Genomic DNA, 21,063 nt, shown 5'->3' with positions numbered 1-21,063 from the left:
GAACAGACACAAATGTCTTTTGTTAGTATGTGCTTCCTCTAGAGCCCAAACATCCACACAAAGGTGTCTGCCTGTGTCAACACACAATTTACTCTGCTCTCTTCTCATGTCCAGAAACATATTAATGACATTGACACCTTGCATGTTTCTTGTCGGATTCCATATAAACAATTACAAGAAATGTGTTTAATATCATTTCAAGCTATTTACAATATTCTCATGTATTTATTTTCTATACTATTGCACTGGTAAATACATGTTTCTTTTATCGTGTCAGACAAGAATTTATTGTAAAGAACAGCTTCATCCAATACTTCTGGCTCTGTTTTTTCTATATTCCATATATCTTTCTATTAGCATATGCTGAACATATGTGGCTGTGTTCCATATCTTAGTAAGGTAGTCTTGTATGGGCCCAGCTTTGTATAGGAGACAGTCAGGAGAGATGTCAAAGGTTATAAAAGATACCAAGATGTTGTATAACAAACGATAAAGTTGTTATATACCCTGTTCCATAGCCACCTTTAACAAAAACTGCTTTGAGTCCTCTAATCCAGTTCCAGGTCATCAGTAGAGATGAGCGAACAGTAAAATGTTCGAGGTTCGATATTCGTTTCGAGTAGCCCCTCAATATTCGACTACTCGAATCGAATATCGAACCCTATTATAGTCTATGGGGGGAAAATGCTCGTTTCAGGGGTAGGCAACGTTCGATCAAATTATACTTACCAAGTCCACGAGTGAGGGTCAGGCTGGATCCTCTGTGCAGTCTTCTCCTTGCAGCGTCCCCGCTGCGTCTTCCGGCTCTTCTGGCTCTTCATTCACTCTGCCAGGCATCGTACTTGGGCAGAGCTGACTGCGCATGTCCGCACTACAAGCGGACATGCGCAGTCGGCTAGGCCTAGGCCCGATGCCTGGCAGAGTGAATGAAGAGCCGGAAGAGCCGGAAGACGCCGCGGGGAAGCTGCACGGAGAAGACCTCTAAAGGTAGGAGAAGAAGCAGTATTGATTGGCCAACTGTATAGCATTCGGCCAATCAATGCTGGTTCTGCATCGAACTTTTACATTCAAACAGCGAGTGGTACTCGATTGAGTATGAGTATTTCGAATACCGTAGTATTGGATCGAATACCTACTCGATCGAGTACTACTCGCTCATCTCTAGTCATCAGTGGTTGTTAGGGGCACAGTACATGAAAACTAATGGAAAGATTGTCAAACACGCTGTAGCAAGCAGTCTATCCAAATGACTGAGCTACTTAGTGAAACGCTAACTAAGATTCTAAAAGAACCAGATTTTTTAATAACTACATTTATTTAGACCAACCCAACCATAAAGTAAATTGGAGATATAAGAAGACACTTGGTCAAATTTTGCATTGGGACCCCAAGGCTCCAAATAACAGTCCCTATTATTAGTCAGGTTGGGGAATTGCTATACATATTCTTCTTCTGGAAGACCTGGGTTGTCAATGAATTATGCAGATGGCAATGGATCTAAGTTCTCAGAGCCCTGATGATGGGCTCTGATACTTGTAATAGCCAATGCTGCACACTGGAAAAGCCTGGCTCAATATAGCACTAAGTTTTTACTGCATATCTTTGAATTGTGTTTTGTCTATCATGTTCTAATGGACATCTACATACTCTTGAGAAACCCCTGGTGGTGACATAGGGGTGAAACGCGTAGAGTAGGAGTCACTTTTATGGGCAGTGAATGGTTTATGCTCTATAGGCTGTATATGCTGCTTTTTCACACTCAGCAGTGAAGTGGTGTGTGAACAGCATGTTAGGCCACAACTGACCCGCTTTCTGGTTGTGTCCCTGTGCATGAAAAATCTTTTTTGGGGGAAGGTTCGGATAACCTGTCATCTACTGTGTTGTCTTAGTCCCCTATATGCTCTGAGACACTAAGTACGGGATATATATTTGTTAGGAGTACTATACAAAATTGTTTGGGGTACACTTTGCTTGCAACCTGTTTTCTGTATTACCCAAATTCTTTTATAATACATCTTAATAAAGGTTATGTTTTATGTTAGGGGACCATATAAGTTTTGCCAGTTTCTCTCTTAGGGGCCCTTCCACCATCAGGGATTGTAATTCTTTAAACCAGTTTAATACTTACCGGTACCTTGTTTTTTCCCTAAAAACACCTGAACGAGTTGTGTTTCATTGTCAATTGCCAATTGGGCAATTGTGTTATTTATTCTCACTAATGTTTCTGAAAATGAATTAAAATCTTTCATGTTTAAAGTCAAGCATTGTCCAAAGTCATAGTAACAACAGTGTTGTATTATATTTGTGTATTTTCTGTGTCTCTTATGCAACCACCAAAACGTATAAGATAGAAAATAAATATCTTCCGTAATATGAGATAGAAGCACAAATAGGGGATAAATCATAGAGGTTATAAAATATGTCAAAAATGTCCACAGCGAGTCCAATAAAAAGACAATTAAATGAGTCCATGTTCTTGTTCTGTGGTGCTTGGATTGTTGCCTAGTACTAAATTACTCAGTAAGAATATAATATTCAGTATTGAATTATTTTTTTTATTCTTAGTTCAATAACATGGAGTGAAATTGAGAAATTTCTGAATTGATTTTCATAGATATGTTTATTAAACAGTAGAAACCTAGAAAGTAACTGAGCTTTATTAACCCTTTCCCGCGGTGACATTTTTCGATTTTTGTTTTTGACTGCACGTGTCCAAAATCCCATATGTTTGCTGCCCAAAATGTTCTTCATAATGGTACCATTTATTATTCTGTCCAATGTACTGGGAAGATGGAAAAAAAATTCAGAATGGGGTAGAAATGGAGATAAAATGCATTATTCTAAAAGTTGCCATATTCTGACACCCATAACTTTTTTATATTTCCTTATACGGAGATGCATAGGGTGTCTATTTTTTGCAGGACCAGGTATACTGTTTAGTTATACCATTTTGGGGAATGTCTATTGCTTTGATCCCTTTTTCTTCAAATTTTTATCAGAGACAAAACAGCAAAAAAAAAAAAAAAGGCAATTCTGCACTTTTGTTTTTTTTTTCTCGCTACAGCATTCACCGTACAGGAAAATTATTTTTGTAGATTTGTAGACCGGGCATTTTCGGACACAGGGATACCTAATGTGTTTGTGTTTTCTAACCCCTGCAATGCAATGCAATGCTGTCTAAGGTGGCCCATAGACGTTCAATATTATTGTGCAATGTGGGTTGCACAATATTTTGACGGCGGCCCCTAGACGGTCAATATTATTGTACAATATTTTGGTTTGTACAAAAGATTATACTGCAATTGCAAGCACAGACGTACAACTACATTGTGCAAACAGTCCCTGCCAGAAGTCAACATGTTGAGTGAAACTGAATTGTGTTGCGTGATAATTGCTGTGCCCGCAAGACGTAAAAAAGGAAAGAAAAAAGGCTCGCAGAAAGGTAAAAAATTGGCCAAACAGTGGTTTATTGATAGGGAGAAGTTCATCCACAACAAATTACTCAATGAACTGTGAATTATCAATGAACGATCAATTATATTGCACAAACCAAAATATTGCACAATAATATTGATCATCTAGGGGTCCCTTAAAGCTAATGCACTGCAATTCATTGCAAAATATCAGTACTTCTATTGCAATAGAAAGTAATGAGAGACAGACCTGGGAGCCTTCAAAAGGCTCCCAGGTGTCATTAGTAACTGGACGGCCGGGACGTGCCAGGGGGGTGGGTTTAATGCCCACGATCAGTGTATGTATCTATAATACAGCACAGACCCGGTGGCTATGATGGCTGCTCAGCTCCTGAGTGGCCGCCATACATAAACACCCGACATCTGCCGTACTATTACGGCGGATGTCGGGAAGGGGTTAATCATTTAAAGCTCAAAAATCATCCATTGAATAAATAATACCGTTTTTCTTAATTTGTATAAATATGGTAGTGTGCAAGCGTGACCAAAGCACCAGTTCACTTCTGTATCCATTACAGCAGCACTAAACTTGATTAAATCTGTTCCCTAGAAGTGAATAGCGCCATGGTCACACATGTGCACTGTTACTCCAATTACTCAAGGGACTTGGGATAGCCCTATTCACATGATTGGTGGGAGTACCAGGATTGAGACCATTAGTGATCAAACACTTATTCGTGATCCACAGGATGGAGAATAACTGTTATATATGAGAAAATCTCTTTATGCTAAGGCCCCTTGCAGTGAATTGCTGCAAAAGAACACTACAGAAAGGTCAATGGAAGAAATACAACACTTTTTTCCCTGTTGTCCTCAACAGCGGCACAATGCGGGGTATTTCTGCCCCTGTGTGCTGGTAGGACAGGCGGATATTTAATTAGCCAATCAAATGCGTGGCAGGCCCTATAAGAGGGCACAAGAACCTCCCCTCTGCGTGTTTTTTTCTGTCCTGTGTGGACAGAGGACAGGTGGGAGGACTTGTGTCCTCTTTGAGAAGCTCAGCAGGATCACTCACCTCCTGAGCGGTTGTTTTCTTCTTGTCACCTTCTGTGCCCTGCGGGGAGAAGGTGCTTGTTAGCCATGTGTGGCTACCCCCCTCTATCCCCCCTGCCCCCCCTCTCCTCCGCTTCCCCTGCTCCTTGTGACTTACCTGACATTTTGGTGAGAGTCCGGGGACTCCGCATGCCGCCTCTGGTGGCCGCGCGGACTGCCGGCGGGTGGAACCACACTGTTGTGTATCCTGTTCCCCGCCGGCCGCTGTAAGCGCGCACTTCCGGTTTTGCCGGAAGTATCATAGCGCAATGGCAACGGCCTGGCGCTGGCGGCCGCTCACTCAGGGAAGATTCAGGCCTTATTAAAGGCCGGAAAAGACTGAGAGATGTGGGGGTAAGTGCCCGTGTTAAGGGCCTCTTGGTGGGGGGGAATGTATATCTTTGCAGACCCCTGATTACAGGGTTAGTTGTCTGGGCAGGTTGCCTCACCTGCTTTGATTGTGGCTCCGCCCACTTCCAGCCGGCCAGAATTAAGAGGCTGGCTGGCCTGGTGTCAGAGACCTTCCTGCAGTATCTGCTGAAGGCGTGCGATTGTGGTGTTCATTGATCTTGAACTCTTTTCCAGTTTGCAAACTTTATTGGGAACCGGCTGTGATGGCTGAGTGGTTAAGGTTTTGGACTCGAAATCCAATGGGGTCTCCCCGCACAGGTTCAGATCCTGTTCACAGCGCTAACCGGCAAAATGGCGCTGCTATTGGCAGTCACACCTGCCAAACGCGTTAGTGAACTACAAGCTTTGTCCGCTGAGGAGCCATATACCACCTTTTTCTCTGACCATGTACAGCTTAGGTTCCTCCCTGGGTTTCGTCCCAAGGTGCCATCTGCTGTAAACAGGAACCAACTGATTTCCCTTCCAGTATTTTTTCCGTTCCCTTCTTCTGCTGAAGAAGAAAGATGGCACAAGCTGGATGTGGTTAGATGCCTGCAGATCTACTTGCAGCGCACTCGCCCCTTTAGGTGGACTGAAAACCTGTTGGTCAGCTACACGGGGAAAAACAAGGGCGCCAAAGCCGCCAAAGCTACAATATCCCGGTGGGTTACCGAGACTATTAGAGTCGCCTATACCGCCCAAGGGCTGTCGGCTCCATCTTTCCTTCATGCCCATTCAACCAGGGCAGTGTCCACTTCACGGGCAGAAAGAAGTGCTTTGTCTGTGGACCAAATATATGCAGCTGCCTCTTGGGCATCTGAATCCACCTTCATTCGGCATTACCGCCTGAAGGACCAAGTGGCAGATTCCACTGCCTTTGCCCAGACCAGTTTAAGTTCGGTCATGGGTTTGTCCCACCCATCTTGGGGACCTGCTTGCTATATCCCCACATTGTGCCGCTGTTGAGGACGACAGGGAACGAGTGATTATGAAGATAATCTTGTTTCCCTTAGTCCTAACAGCGGCACAAGATTTCCCACCCTGGGAATCATATCTTATGTATAAAACTGTATATAAATGTAATGGAGGTACTTTTGTATTTACACGCAGAGGGGAGGTTCTTGTGCCCTCTTATAGGGCCTGCCACGCATTTGATTGGCTAATTAAATATCCGCCTGTCCTACCAGCACACAGGGGCAGAAATACCCCGCATTGTGCCGCTGTTAGGACTAAGGGAAACAAGATTATCTTCATAATCACTCGTTCTGCTGCATTTTTCATAGATATGAGCAGAAGCCAAATATGACTGACGCCATTTAAAGTATCTTAAAGAAACAAATGATCAGATAATAAAGCTAATATATATATATATATATATATATATATATATATATATATATATATGTTCTTAGAACATTTCCAATATATCCTTCAAAGGCAATACATAGAGATAAGATGAGCATATAACAATAAATTGCTCTCTATCTTTCTATTTTGATTTTACTCAAGGAATTTTGATGAAGTGATGACATTCATCACTCATCCTGAGGTATCTGTTGTGGAAATCAGATATGTAAAATGTAGCCGGAGGGCATTGGCTGACCACCGTACAAAGTGTCACTCAGAATGATGCTGGCTTGCCTGTCAAAGCTCCTGCGAACGTGACACTAGAAGAATTAAAGCGGATATCTGTCTTCATCTTGTGCTGGATTGAAAGCAATGTTTTATCAGAGATGATGATGAATTTGTTATAGCAGAAAGTATATAATGCATTTCATTGATTTGAGGTTAAAGTACGTTGTCTTCGAAAGAGTAAAAAAAAACACACTTTGAAGTACTAGAATGACATGTTCTACGCAAAATAACCATGTTGAAAACATAGGAGTGAGCGAAATAAAGAGATCTTAATACTTTTACTGGCAGATGCCCATGCCAAAACATAAACCTCAGGTGGAACCCATTCCCAGATGTTCATCCCATTGTACTTGCTCCATGGCCTGTACAAAAATAACCTATGAAAGTCTTTTGTGTTAATATTTGTGTTCTCATGGCCTACTTAGAAAAATGTGCTTTACTCTGGCTATATTCTTTAGATTATATGGACCAGATGACCATCCAATGTGTATGGAAGCCTCCTGGCTTGTTGGATATCCATATGCTCAATCTATTTCTCCTTGGACTGATGTTTCTGGCAGCAGCTGCCTCCCTCTTCTTAGGAGAGATATTGGTCATTGAACAAGCATTTGCCCACGTTTAATGTGTATGGCAGTCATAAGACTTATTTCTCTCCACTTCTCTGACCATGTGAGCACTCATGTTTGTGGATTTCGAAATCAGCTGTTCGAGGTGAGAAGGCTTGGGCAGTTGAATTTCAACATACTGATCTTTTTGCCTCTGGCAGCAGCTATTCTCAATATAGTATTGATTTACATTTGTAAACACATTGAGTCAGATTTACTAATAGTGTCTAAGAATCACGCAATGTAAGCTTAGAATAGTGAGTTTTAAACAGTGTAGTGCCTGATTCTGGATAATATATATGGTGGATTGTTAGACTGTGTAGTCTGTTTACACATCTATGAGTTGGCCTAGTTTCTGGAAAAAAAAGCATAAGATTTGGGCACATTTTTGATGCTCAATGTCACATCTGAAGCCAAACCCCCTTTCGCCACCATTTTAAGAGATAATGTTTATTTAAAAAGGGCATAAACCCTACGAAACCTTATATATATATATATATATTTATTGATATTTTTTACTAATGTGACTGGTCACAAAGTCTGTACAGCGCTGCGGTATAGGTTGTCACTATCTAAGGAAAAATACATAAATTACTCTATCTTGATACTGATTTGAAAGGTTTGGAAAAATAACAGAACATGAAGCTAACCCTGAATATAATATATTAAATAAATTAATAAATTATTAATTTTTTTATTGTGAGTTTTTAAAACTGAAAATAAGAGAAGAAACATACAAGGCAGACTGAAAATAAAATTGATTGCAATTGTGTTTAAGTATCTGGTGGGAATTCCTTAATCTAATGATATTGAAAGTGCAAGTGATGTGATTCCAAGTCACAGTAAGAGGCATTGGTGTGGCATTGTATAGCAAGACCTCACAACTGTAATAGGGCTTGAGGTGATGGAGTGCTTGGCGCTTGCCTGTTGCTTGGAATTTTACAAATCATTTACAGAATAGAAATGTGTTCTAGTATATTCGTGGGGTGTGTTAGCATAACTTTATTATTTATTTTTTGTCTTTGATGTATAGATTTAATGTCATGCAATGCGTTTACAAGCCAGTACTAATTCCTAATCTACAAATGACGTTAGTGCTGACAGAGACGCCCAATGCTTAGGTGAATCAAGCCACACTGTTTATCACATGGTGGCATCCAAGAATGTTGCGGTTAGGGATTATACACTTCAGTAACTTGATACCGGAAGCCATACATAGGTAAAGGTATTGAAAACTTCAAACCTGAGAAAGAGCAGTGCCAATGATTCAGGGAGCCAAAAGAATCCTGACATCAGCAGCTTTAGGAAAAAAGAATTGAGAGTCAAATACTGGATCTGAACTGTCTGCAGGGCAAGGCATGGTTGCTGTAAATAACTTGCTAAATGTTGATGATGTACTGTAAAATATTAATATGTGAGTTTACAAAGCATACATTATTAAATTTATTGATATCTACAATTCTGTCTTCCCCACCTTTCCAAGGTCGCTCACAATGAGTTATAGCAAATGCATAGTTGTGTGAACTTTTACACATTTTTACTCTATGATTGAATAAAAATAATATGTACCTGAAGTTTCATCATGGGTTAAATAAAATGGTTATTTTCAAGCCAGTTAAATGGAATCCACCAGACTAGGCTCCTTTATATTATTAACAAACTAGAACAAAGACGTGTCAGCTCACTCACGTGTCTTCAATCAATAACTGATTATGAAATCCACTCTGATCATGCCGTGTTGTAGTCCTCCTCAATAGGTATGCATGCACGGAAACTAGCCTCCCAGCTCGAGGTAAACTTGAATAGCCAAACGATTAATCCAGCAAACAAACTTTAATAAAATGTAGCCTTTATTTTCATCAGAATCTAGAATAAAATATATATCAATGTTGGTATTCAAAGAAAGTCCATGATGGCAAGAGGAAAAAGACGGCGTCTGGCTGACGCGTTTTGGAGCGCTATAGGGGCTCCTTACTCATAGCTATGAGTAAGGAGCCCCTATAGCGCTCCGAAACGCGTCAGCCAGACGCCGTCTTTTTCCTCTTGCCATCATGGACTTTCTTTGAATACCAACATTGATATATATTTTATTCTGGATTCTGATGAAAATAAAGGCTACGTTTTATTAAAGTTTGTTTGCTGGATTCATCCTTTATATTATGTATTGTCTAAAAATACATTTCATAACCCTTTCTGCTCTTATCCAGTGTGTTCATTCATTGGAATCAATAACCAATGCTGAATCTAATTGACCTTTATGTCATAGGCAAAATCCCAAAAATTAGGGAAAAAAAACCCTTTTAAGCAAAAGAAATCATTAATGGTCCCCAAACTACCATCCAACTAGAAGAAGGCAAAAACATGAGGTGGATGCCATCAGCCTATAATTAGGGGAAAACACGTGTCATAGCACTATCAACTCCCTTTCTCCACAAATCTAGCACCTAAAACCTCTTATATTATATTTTTCATCAAACACATCCAGTTCTTCTTTGAACCATTGGTTTGTGGACATGTGATTTCCTTGGGTGCAGCTTGCGTATGTATTGTGCAAAGTATTCTTTATTCATATGGCTGTATGTTACAATTCATATGATTGTTATTCCACATAGACTTAGTGTACATGTGTAAAAAAAAATGCACCATGCATTATTACAGTGCTAATGCACATACTGGACATTATAAGGTCACTTGTTTTGGAAATATCAGTAGAGAAAGTGGCAGAAATCCAGACATGATATCCGTATTGTGGTTAAGGTATCAATATAAATACACTAGGAAACCCCTTTAGGGCCCACATTGTAGAAACGCAGTGTTTTTTGTTGCAGATTTTTCAGTGTTTTTTTGTCAGGAGTGGCTTGAAAAGGATTTGAAAATATATAGGAGCTCATAGATGTTTCTCTTCTGTTAAATACATTCCTGACTTTGGCTCAAAAATTCGCAGCAAAATCTGAAACAAAAAACACTGTTTCTGCAACGTGGGGCCGTAGCCTTAGGGTGCATTCACATGATGTATTTTGGCTCGTAATCTGGCACGTCTACGCCGCGGGAGCTTTTGCAGGCCATATATACGCTCCCATTGATTTCAATGGGAGCCGGGATTGTATATGCGGCGCTATTTTGCGGCCGTGATTTTTCTCCTCAACCAGTGCATCCAGATTTTTTAAATTCTCCCTTCCTATTTCACATTCATATATGGATAAAGTAGGTAGAGGAAATATTAAATACACAAAAGTTTAAAATTAAACTTTCAACCGAATTTTGATTTTCTGACAGTATTTGCGTTATTAATATTTTAATATGAATATTTTTTTCTTATTTATGTAAAATCCTGCGTTTCTTTATTCTTGCGTCTCTATTGTGAGCTGTACTCTGCTTCCCACTGTGTATTGTATGAGGGTATGGAAGGGTAATTTCAATCAGCTATATCTCGGGCATTGTAAAATGTAGAAACTTGCTTCTGGTGACATATAAAGGAGGAGATCTTCAACTAATTCAAATTAAAGTTGCATTTCTACATGTATTATTTCCAGAGATATTACTGTTTGAAAACACAATGGGGTTTGGTAACATTAATGTCGTATCAAAGATGACACTAGACGCACGTTTCTATGTTTTATATAGCCCTAGACATAATTGTATGAATTGACCCTCCCACGCCCTTATTTTCTCTTCATTACACGCACAAGCCCATACTCTGTACACAGTGAGGAGCAGGGTGCAGCTCTCAACAGAGAAGCAAGGGAGAGATGAAAGAATGGCAGGATTTCACAGAACAAAGCCAAATTCATTAATGAAGTATGTTACAAAATTTATTAATGACATAAAGGCTGTCCGGGAAGTTGTTTGAAAGTCTAGTAACGCATTAAGAAGATTACTGGTATTATTTTTAGATGCCCTAGACATTCTCTTCTTTATTTATAGTATCCTCATTCTCTAGGCCTTTTTATACTGCTAAGTAGACCAACAGTGTATTATGGACTTGGAATTTGTCAAAGGAAATCTGGTATAGATAAATAGCTAGTCTTTGAGAAGGGTGTCACCGAATGTTCAAATAAAACATAAACTATTGTTACTTGTTATGGCCCATAATATCTGTGCCAGACTCAAGGGTCTAATAATAATAATAATAATAATTATAATAATTTGAATCCATTAGACTAGGCTCCTCATTTTACCTATTCTTCAAAAATATTTACAAAGTAACCCACTGGGTTGCTGGCCTGTCAGAGGACAAAATAGTGCAGCATACTAGAATGAAATAGTGCAGCATACTGGAATGAAATAGTGCAGCATACTGGAATTTTTGACACACTGTACTTTGAAGTATCCAAACACATAGATGAACAAAGACTTAAAGGATTAAGGCATTCAGTATGTTCAGTCAGTATTAAAGGTGCATATATGAATATACAGTTATGGCAGTGTGCCTGTGTAGTGTCCATTTGTAACCACCGCTGGAAAAGTCTTGAGTATTTTATTATGTTCTTATAGTTTGACATGTTTATACCATACAATGTTGTTTTAAGATGCCTTGTAACTTTAACTGGGCTAAACCAGTAAGGCAGAGGATAGAAATATTGTACCTTCCTTTGCCAGAATATTCTAGTCAGGAATAGGGACCAGTGAAGTTCGGGAGAAGGCAGAAGCTATAGTGCTTAGGTTCGGTCAACTTAAATGTTGACTACCAGACAGGGTTAGTATTCAATATTGCAGTAAGGAGATGAGTTGCACCGTTCATGTCTTTGTAGTGGTATCTGTGATAGAGACTATAAGACTATAAGGTCTTTGAGTCTCAGGCCAGGTTAGACTCCGTTTCTGAAACCAGCACCTCGTTGTTTGAGTATTGCAGATATTTTATGGTGTTTTTGTGAAGGAGAAAATTGCACACTTTTAGGAGACTGCCAAATCCAAAAATACTCACTGATGCCTTCAACAGCCTCAACTCCAGCCCAAATGGTGTCCCAAGCTTGTACCGCCATATCTGTGGAAGATTTATTGTTCAGTTGTTCATCTGCCTAAAATACAGTAAACCATGAGTTGTTTGCACTATTCATTATCTCCTAAGTCTTCAATCCTGCACTCACAACATCAAGGGCACCCAAACCACCACTGGACTCAAGGAGACTATACCACAAAACTACTAGTGCCGCCACCATCCATAGTACAGGTCCCCTCTTCATGACACCAGCCCTGTGGAGTGTCAGAGGGTTTGGTAGAGACTTCAGCCACTGTGAACTAAACTGCTATTATTCTCATCCTCTGCATACTCCTCCACTGGGTTGCTGCACCTCGACCAGGCACTGTATGCTTACAAGTAATATGGTATGGTATGGAATGTGCTACCAGTCAGGAAGATTTCTTTAAATTGTGGCTTTACATTTTATATAGTTTAACATTAAAAACACAGATTCCAAAATATTGTCATCCACATATATTGTGAAATTACAACTGAACTACAGATATACAACATTATATAGCTGTTGAAAATCTGAAGCTGACAAAACACCCACTGAGTGGCCACAAAGAAACATATAAGACATCACTCTGTCATACAAACTCACAAAACAGTGTTAACTATCTCCTGAAATACAGACATTATGTTATGGAATGCTTCTTATTATAACATGCTGAGATGACCCTTTGTGAATTCCCCTCTTCAATACACACTATAGGCGTCAAGTCTTAAGATGTAGATGACCACTAAGTTGTGTTTGGATCATTACATTCTGAGTAAAACAACCATAAGTCTTTTGGATTGGAGTCTACCCTTATACCTTCTGCCAAGGCATAGAAGCTTTAAAGTACACCTCCGAATGAAATGAATATATCCATGAAATGGCCATAACATTTAAACCAGGTATCATAAATAACATGGATTAACTTATTACAACAGCACCTGTCAAGTTCTTAGAAAACATTAGACAGCAACTGAACTGTGCTTAATATTGTGTTGGAAGCAGCAAGAAATGGGATCCATGTAACTGAAGACAGAGTCAAGTGATGGCTAGATGGCTATGTTAGAGGATTGCCAAAATGGCAGGTTGCATAGGTCGTTCCAAATATGCAGTAGTTTGTGCTTACTAAACTTAGTCCAAGGAAAGACAACCAGTAAACCAGAGACGGGGTCATTGTTGTTTAAGGGTTATTGATATGTGTGTGAGAAAAAGCTACCTAATTTTGGTCTACACCCACCGAATCAGTAGTACTAGTAGCACAGTAGCACAAATTTGTGAAGAACTTACTGCTGGCTGTTATAGAAAGATCTCAGAAAATACAATGCATCACAGCTTGAAAACCAAGTACTTTCCCTTTGTGTAGCTCCCTAGTTGGCAGTGGCTTCTTTTAATAGAATACTGCACAGTGACATATTGATAATGTTTTAGGAATGGTTTGAGGAACATGACAAAGAGTTCAAGGTATTGACTTGACATTCTACAAATCTATTCAGATGGACATTTGTAAGAAGAAAGTATGATCATTGTTGGCCCAACCTTGCAACTTGCTTATACGATCTGATATCAGATACCAAAGGACACCTTCTAAGAGGTCTTGTGAGGTTCCATGCCCTGACGTGTCAGAGTGATTTTGGTGGCACAAGGAGGATTTCCACAGTATTAGGCAGTCACTGTAATGGTGTGACTGATGTAGTTCCCATATACGTAAATACAATGATCTGCCATGGGAAAGTAGTCTGAAGAACCAGTTTTATTACAAAAAATATATTTCATCCAACATGTTGAGACTTTGGAACAAGGAAATACTGAAGTGCAAATGAATCACACAGGTGCCACTTAGCAAGAACATCTCAATCCAGGGTATGCTTAAGGCTCAGATTAACAGCACTTTATAATGTGTTTACATTTGGAGAAAATTAGATGTATTTCAGGCTTTACAACATAAAAGGAGCTGAAAAATTCTAGTTTCACACTGATATTGCTTAAAACAAGTAGTTGTGCATAGTATGAATCAGCACAGGGGATTTACAATATAATTAGAACTATGTCCTGGTCAGACGTCACTTCAACATTTGCCAAGTTTAGGATAAATATTTCCTTATAAAACTACAGTATGCAAATTTCCATGTTATCAAAATTTCCATAATAATAGTAATGAGAAACAGCTATCAAAGTGGGAAGATAGAAAACAATAATTGTTTGCAAATGTCTGCCAACGATGTAGCTGAATGTGGTGCAGAAGGAAAGAGTTTGTCATGGTTTAGCACATTGATGAACTATTCTTAGGACATGCCATCAATGCTGCACCAAGACCCTCGCAGATCAGCTGTTTGAAGTGATAACAGGCATCTGCTTCACAGGTCATGTTACATCACATTCTCAGCCACAATATCCTACTATTCCTAGTTTTCAGTCAATGAACAAGCCTGGAAAACCCCTTTAAGGCTGGGTCCCACATTGCGAATACGCAGCTTTTTGACTGTGACGCTGTGGGAAAAGACGCTGTATATTACAGTACCTGCAAAGTGCATGGGATTCTGGTTAGTCCTAACCACATACTGTAGAATAAAAATCTACAGCAGAAATGCTAGGATTTCAAAAGACATCAATTATACCTATGGAAACACTGGCATTTTCCCTATAGGTGCTTTTTGGCTGTTGGCATTGCACAGTTGGGTACTCTTGTGTAATCCTTTTAATAAACACCTTGGTAAGTGCCCCTCCTTTTTGTTTTCTCTTATATCTTGGAATGAAATCTAAAAAAAAATACAGGTATCAGAATATGGTAATTCAAAGAATTTTTTTTCTTAAAAATTTAGAATTTTTGTAAAATTATTAAGCATGAAAAAAAATTACATAAATATTTAGCATATAGCATTTTTACCACAGAGGGGAATCTGTAAAAACAAAACCCCATAAGAAAATGGTGGTACAGAATTTATTTTCAATTCCATCTCATTCCGAATTTTTTCTTGACTGCCAGTACCTTGTACAAAATAAAATGAAATGATACCATTTTAAAGTATAAGTTGACACGCAAAAATCAAGCCCTCATATGACTGCATATACAGAAAAATGAGAAAGATATGGCTTTTGGAGTGCAGAGAGTAAAAAACAAAAACACGAAACTGAAAAATGTCTGTGTCACATAAGGGTTAGGGCTCCTTCACACAGCGTAAGCGCGCCGCTCATTTAGACCCGTACACGCGAGCGCTTCAAAACACATCCCATTCACTTCAATGGGAGCGCCTGTAAAGCCGGCTTTACGCGCGGTCCCATTGTAGTGGATGGGATGTGTTTTGAAGCGCACGCTTACGTCGTGTGAAGGGGCCCTTAGACCAATCTAAACTCTGTCTTGTGACCCAAACAAATCCTTGAACTAAAGCCCCTACCTACTAAGTGTCAATTGTATAACTGGTGTTTTCTATGTGGTAGAGGAGCCTTCTGTACATTTTACAGCTATGCGCCCAAATCTGGGTATTAACTCATTGGTCTAGATTTACTAAGAGACAGAAAGTGTAAACTCACATAGGCAGTTTGAAGATACTCCAGATTTACCACAGTAACCAATGCTGAATGTCAAATCTGATGTATCTTTAGACTATCTAGTCTAAGTTTATACCACTTTCTAGTTGGCTTACTTAGAGCCAGATTAATACAACACTATTTTGGCATACTGTGATGCATTTAAGCCAGGGCTCTTTTTTCTGAGACTTCACAATAAAAAAATTTTAGCTCAAAAGAAACAAGCCACATTACAGGAAAGATGCGCCATATTACAACTTTTACACGAGTCAAAAAAGCAACAGTAAATCTGATCCATTGTGCAACTTTTGAGCTGAGTTTTTCTGTTTGTGGAAGTCTTTGTCAGGTATGTAATGTGATGATGTGTTGAACTACGTTAGTCCTTAGCCTTTTTGTCTGGTGCTGGATGTGTGGCTTCTGGCCTTATTAAAAGGTGTTGGAAGCAGACAGCAGCCTTATTTTATGCTGAGACTAAGTGAGGGCTCCCAGCAGGAGCAGAAGGCAGCTTAGAGCAATTAATTGTGGAGGAGGGATAGGGGGAGATGCTGGGAGAGAAGACGACATTTCCACTTTGTTGTCACCAATGTGCTTCTTAACCATAAAGCATCATTGCTTGGGACAGAAATGTGCGGCACACGGTAATTTAACTCCTTACTATTGCAGTGCACCCTTTTAGATATTCAACGTGCTATTGCATTTATTTTACTCTACTTGACTTTTGAACAAACTGAAAGATTAGAAAAATGGAAGTTGAATAAACTGATTTGTCTTCTAAAAAGTGTAATATTTCTAAAGTATCAGTATCATTATAGCAACTCAGCTAAGCTGATGAAATGTGTCGGACAGGATCTTTTCTAAACGTATATATGTATTGTATATAAGTATATATATATATATATATATATATATATATATATATATATATTATATCAGTGATATATATGAAAAGTCAAGTGCTACTTAAAGTTTTTTTTTTTAGACTATTATTTTGATGGACTATATGGCCTTGCTGCAAGTAACTCCCATTCAGGTAAATGGGGCTGAGCTGCGATACCAAGCACAGTCACTATACAATGCATGGCACTATGCTCAAGGAGTAAAGAGGCCAGCATTTGTTATTGCATTTTTTGCTGCATTTTTTTTCTGCGTTTTTTCTTCTCTTAGGCTAAAACGTCATGTTGCAGAAACACAGATTTGTTTGTGTTTTTTGAGCCAAAACCAAGAATGGCTACAAAAAGAATGGAAAACATATTTCTGCAACGTGGGACCTTAGCATTATTATATCTATAGCGAAAACATAAGCATTTCCGCAGGTAAAATTGACATGCTGCATTTTTATTGCTAAGGCCCCACAAGATGTCCCGTACCAATAAAACACTGCGGGAAAAAACACAGCAGCAACGCATTGTGGTCCTTCCTGCAGCGCCTTAGACAGAAAGTTTGTGGAGTTTTCCTCTGCGGACTTTCTGTTAGAATTATACCTTTGGGAAAACCGCCGGCATTTCTGTAGGTATAATTGACATGCTGTGATTTCCAAAAACGCGCCAGTTTGGAAATCATGGTGTGTCTGCACTGTGGTTTACTGTAAAATGCTGCAATTTTTCCCATGGCGTTTCCGTTCTCTGGGGCCCCAGTCTTCAGCACAGTTTTTTTCTGCAATGTGTGGATGGGATTAGCCCGAAACTCATTCATTTTGCTGTTACTGTAAAATGCAGCATTTTTTTATATTGCATTTCCGCAACAGGAAAAATACTTCGCTACAACAACACGGGGCCTTAGCCTAAATGGGGACATATGTTTTAGGAGTTTATTGAACATTATTTGAGTTCATTACATCATGCCCTTATATATTCATGGTCCTTATAGAGCACCAATAAATTCAGCAGCACAATATAGTAATTGTCATATGACATCAGTCCTGACACCTAATATGGCTTACTATTTAACTTCTTGGTTATGCATGTTAGAGACAATATTATAGGAAGTATATTAACCTACTAGTAAGTATTTAGGAGTACCTAAAGTTGTATGGCACAATAATAGAGAGCGCGTAGATGTCTGTGTGACTCTACCGTAACTCGATAAGTCTGCATATTTATATAGGGGCATATAGAGGTTTTTCTAAAATGACAACAGATAAAACCTAATCATGCCATGTTTCATCTGATGTCTTGTACTAAAGGTTTTCTATATACGGTAAGTAGTTTACCACCTGTGCCACTTTTAACCCTATGCTTAACAGTCACATTAAAATTTCAAAATCCCTGCCGAAAATGTCACTTTATTTATAACAGATTTTGAATTTATGGCTCAAGTAAATTGTGCCTTATGTTCATTTTAATCCTTTATTAACTTAAGGCATTTTAGACTTAAACCAATAACATTTTATGCCACTCTGCATTTAAGCTTTTATATCTTACTAAACTTGTGAGACCTTGTATTTTGCGGGTACACGTGAGCTTTTGATTAGTTTGTATTACTGTATAAGTAAAATGAACATAAAACATCAATCCTAGAATCTGACGTTTAAGTTTATCATGTAGAATAAATAATGTGCTTTAGATGTACTTTTTATTTTAGGGGCAGTAAAGGATGTCGCCATAGCAACTGTGTGTTTTTTATTTTTTTCATTAACAAGGGAAAAAATGTCTATTTTTCCTTTTTACTGTAAAAACACTTGCTAGGGGTTAGGTAGCAAGCATAGAAGATGGGCAGTTTATTATCGCCAATAATCACCAAAACATCGCAGTTCTTCCCGCAGCGCATTAGACAAAAAGCTTGCAGAGGTTTCCTCCTCGGACTTTCTATTACAATTATACTTATAAGGAAACTGCCGGCGTCTCCGTAGGTATAATTGACATGCTGCGATTACCAAAACCGTGCCATGGTTTTTATCGCAAAGTGGGCATGGGATTCCCTAGAATCCCATCTACTTTGCCCTGACTGTAAAACACTGCACGTTTTCCCGTAATGTTTCCGCCACAGGCAAATCTCTGTGTTTACACGGCCTAAAGCCTGATCAACCCCGGTTACAGGTAATATTGTGACCTTATGAGGGAAAGCAATGTTAAAAAAAAGGCAATACCACTCCCACATTACAGGTTCTAGCCCAGCCATCAGTGACAGAACACCATGTGTCACCAACATAAAAATTACAAAGAGGGAAAACTATTTTTTATTTCTTATTCTTTTTTTAGTAGCACTTCATGTTATTAAAAAAATATGAAAAAGATACGTCTTCCCTTCTTTTTTTGTTTACATTTCCCCAGATTTATAGAAAAATAAAAAAACATTAAAAAATAGAAATAACTAGAGATGAGCGAACAGTAAAATGTTCGAGGTTCGATATTCGTTTCGAGTAGCCCCTCAATATTCCACTACTCGAATCGAATATCGAACCCTATTATAGTCTATGGGGGGAAAATGCTCGTTTCAGGGGTAGGCAAAGTTCGACCAAATTATACTTATCAAGTCCACGAGTGAGGGTCGGGCTGGATCCTCCGAGAAGTCTTCTCCTTGCAGCGTCCCCGTGGCGTCTTCTGGCTCTTCATTCACTCTGCCAGGCATTCGGCCTGGGCAGAGCCGATTGCGCATGCCCACACTACAAGCGGACATGCGCAGTCGGCTCTGCCCAGGCCCGATGCCTGACAGAGTGAATGAAGAGCCAGAAGACGCCGCGGGGAAGCTGCACGGAGAAGACTTCTAAAGGTAGGAGAAGAACCAGCATTGATTGGCCAACTTTATAGCATTCGGCCAATCAATGCTGGTTCTGCATCGAACTTTTACATTCGAACAGCGAGTGGTACTCGATCGAGTACGAGTATTTCGAATACCGTAGTATTCGATCGAATACCTACTCGATCGAGTACTACTCGCTGATCTCTAGAAATAACATCTACATAAAGCCCTATGTGTCACCAAAAAAAGTTACGGTATTTAATCCTGCACTTGAGCTCTAAATAGGATGTTGGTGGCAACAAATCACTTAGATTTGGCATGAATATTTCTATACAGGGCTAGGACAGAAAGCGCAATCTTTTCCTAAAGGTTAGGGCAAGTTGATTTATGACTCTGAAGGTCAGTTGGACAGTGTTCACAATCTATAAAAAAAATAATTTAAAAAAATCCAGTAAAGAGTACAGTACAATGTAAAACTGCTAGAGGACAGCTTACTGGTTCATCTCCCAGTAGCACTGCATTAGTGAAAGTGGACATGTTCCAGTGTTCCTACTTCTTCAGAGCAGCTGTAGTATAGCAAACACTGCTGAAGAATGCCAAGACACATTAAAATAGATTGAAAACTGATGCATCTGTGAAAATCGTGGCCTGGCAAGCGTGTGTGGAATCATTGCATGCGACTCTAGCAAAACAGACATTTGCACACATAAACATATAAATTAAGAAGTTGAACTGAAGCCAAATACTATAATCTGTGTTTAAATAAATGCACTATATACGTCTTTAGTCAAAGCAAATCGTAAAAGCAATGAAAAAGCCAAGTTTATAGTGGCTCGCAAAGTTTTTAATACAAATTCATAATGTTAACATTTGCAAATCCATAAGGATAAGTCCAGTAAGACATAATATTTAACCCATTCATTAGAGGATGAAGGAATCCAATGCATGTCATACAGCCTGTGCTGAAATATGTTTGCATGTACCTTTGACTTGTTTATGACTTTACCCCCTCACATGGATTTTCATGAGAAATTTCATTTATGAAATGTCATTTTTATGGCCATTTCATGTAACACTTTGAATGCTTGTGATTGATGATATTACACATAATGTATACATGTATGTTCTATGTAGCTGTAAAAGCACTGTCTGTATCCATAGCATGATAGCAGAAGGGTGTTAACAGATGAAGAGGTGGAAAATGACTGCACTTACCAATGATAGACAAATAAACATGCATTTACTGTACTTTGAAGTCCTCATGGAGTTCCCCTTCTTGCGATACATCACAAAGCAACATGTTTACACTCTACATTGTAGGCTTTTAAAAACCTAGGTGCATTTTGTGTTCTTCTCACACCAGCTCCCATGTACTGACAACATACTGTTATCTCTGCGCAAATGTTATTAAGACATGGCAATAAGAAATTTCAATTGATGTGTATTATGTAGTAACAGTAACATAAAAAAACCCCATTCACTTTAGTCACAGTAGAAGTATGAGAATAAACAGCAGAACTGTGAAGCATTTACCCTACAGTCTGCCAGCAGCCATAGTCTGTTCACTAAGTGCAGCTATTTGACGGGTGGTTAGTCCGTAACAGCCCTGTAGTGGTCTTTGGGATAAGTGGTTATTCCAATATAGCAGTATTCTAGGGAATTGCCTATTCAGGTGACATTTCTGCTATCAATGAATTGAACTATATATATATATATATATATATATATATATATATATATATATATATAGATATAGCATAGATATAG

General features: G+C 39.0%; 1 protein-coding gene and 1 non-coding gene across 5 annotated transcripts in view; one reads left to right on the top strand and one right to left on the bottom strand.

Annotated features, from left to right (window-relative positions):
- The window catches only part of NRG1 (neuregulin 1), a 585,159-nt gene that overhangs the window by 273,962 nt on the left and 290,134 nt on the right, over nucleotides 1–21,063 (bottom strand). The window lies entirely within an intron of this gene.
- On the top strand, nucleotides 5,114–5,195 carry TRNAS-CGA (transfer RNA serine (anticodon CGA)). The gene has a single exon. It is a non-coding gene; the product is annotated as a tRNA-Ser (tRNA).

Source organism: Leptodactylus fuscus, chromosome 1, assembly GCF_031893055.1.
Source record: "Leptodactylus fuscus isolate aLepFus1 chromosome 1, aLepFus1.hap2, whole genome shotgun sequence".
Classification (NCBI taxonomy): domain Eukaryota; kingdom Metazoa; phylum Chordata; class Amphibia; order Anura; family Leptodactylidae; genus Leptodactylus; species Leptodactylus fuscus.
This window is presented reverse-complemented; position numbering and strand designations above follow the sequence as displayed.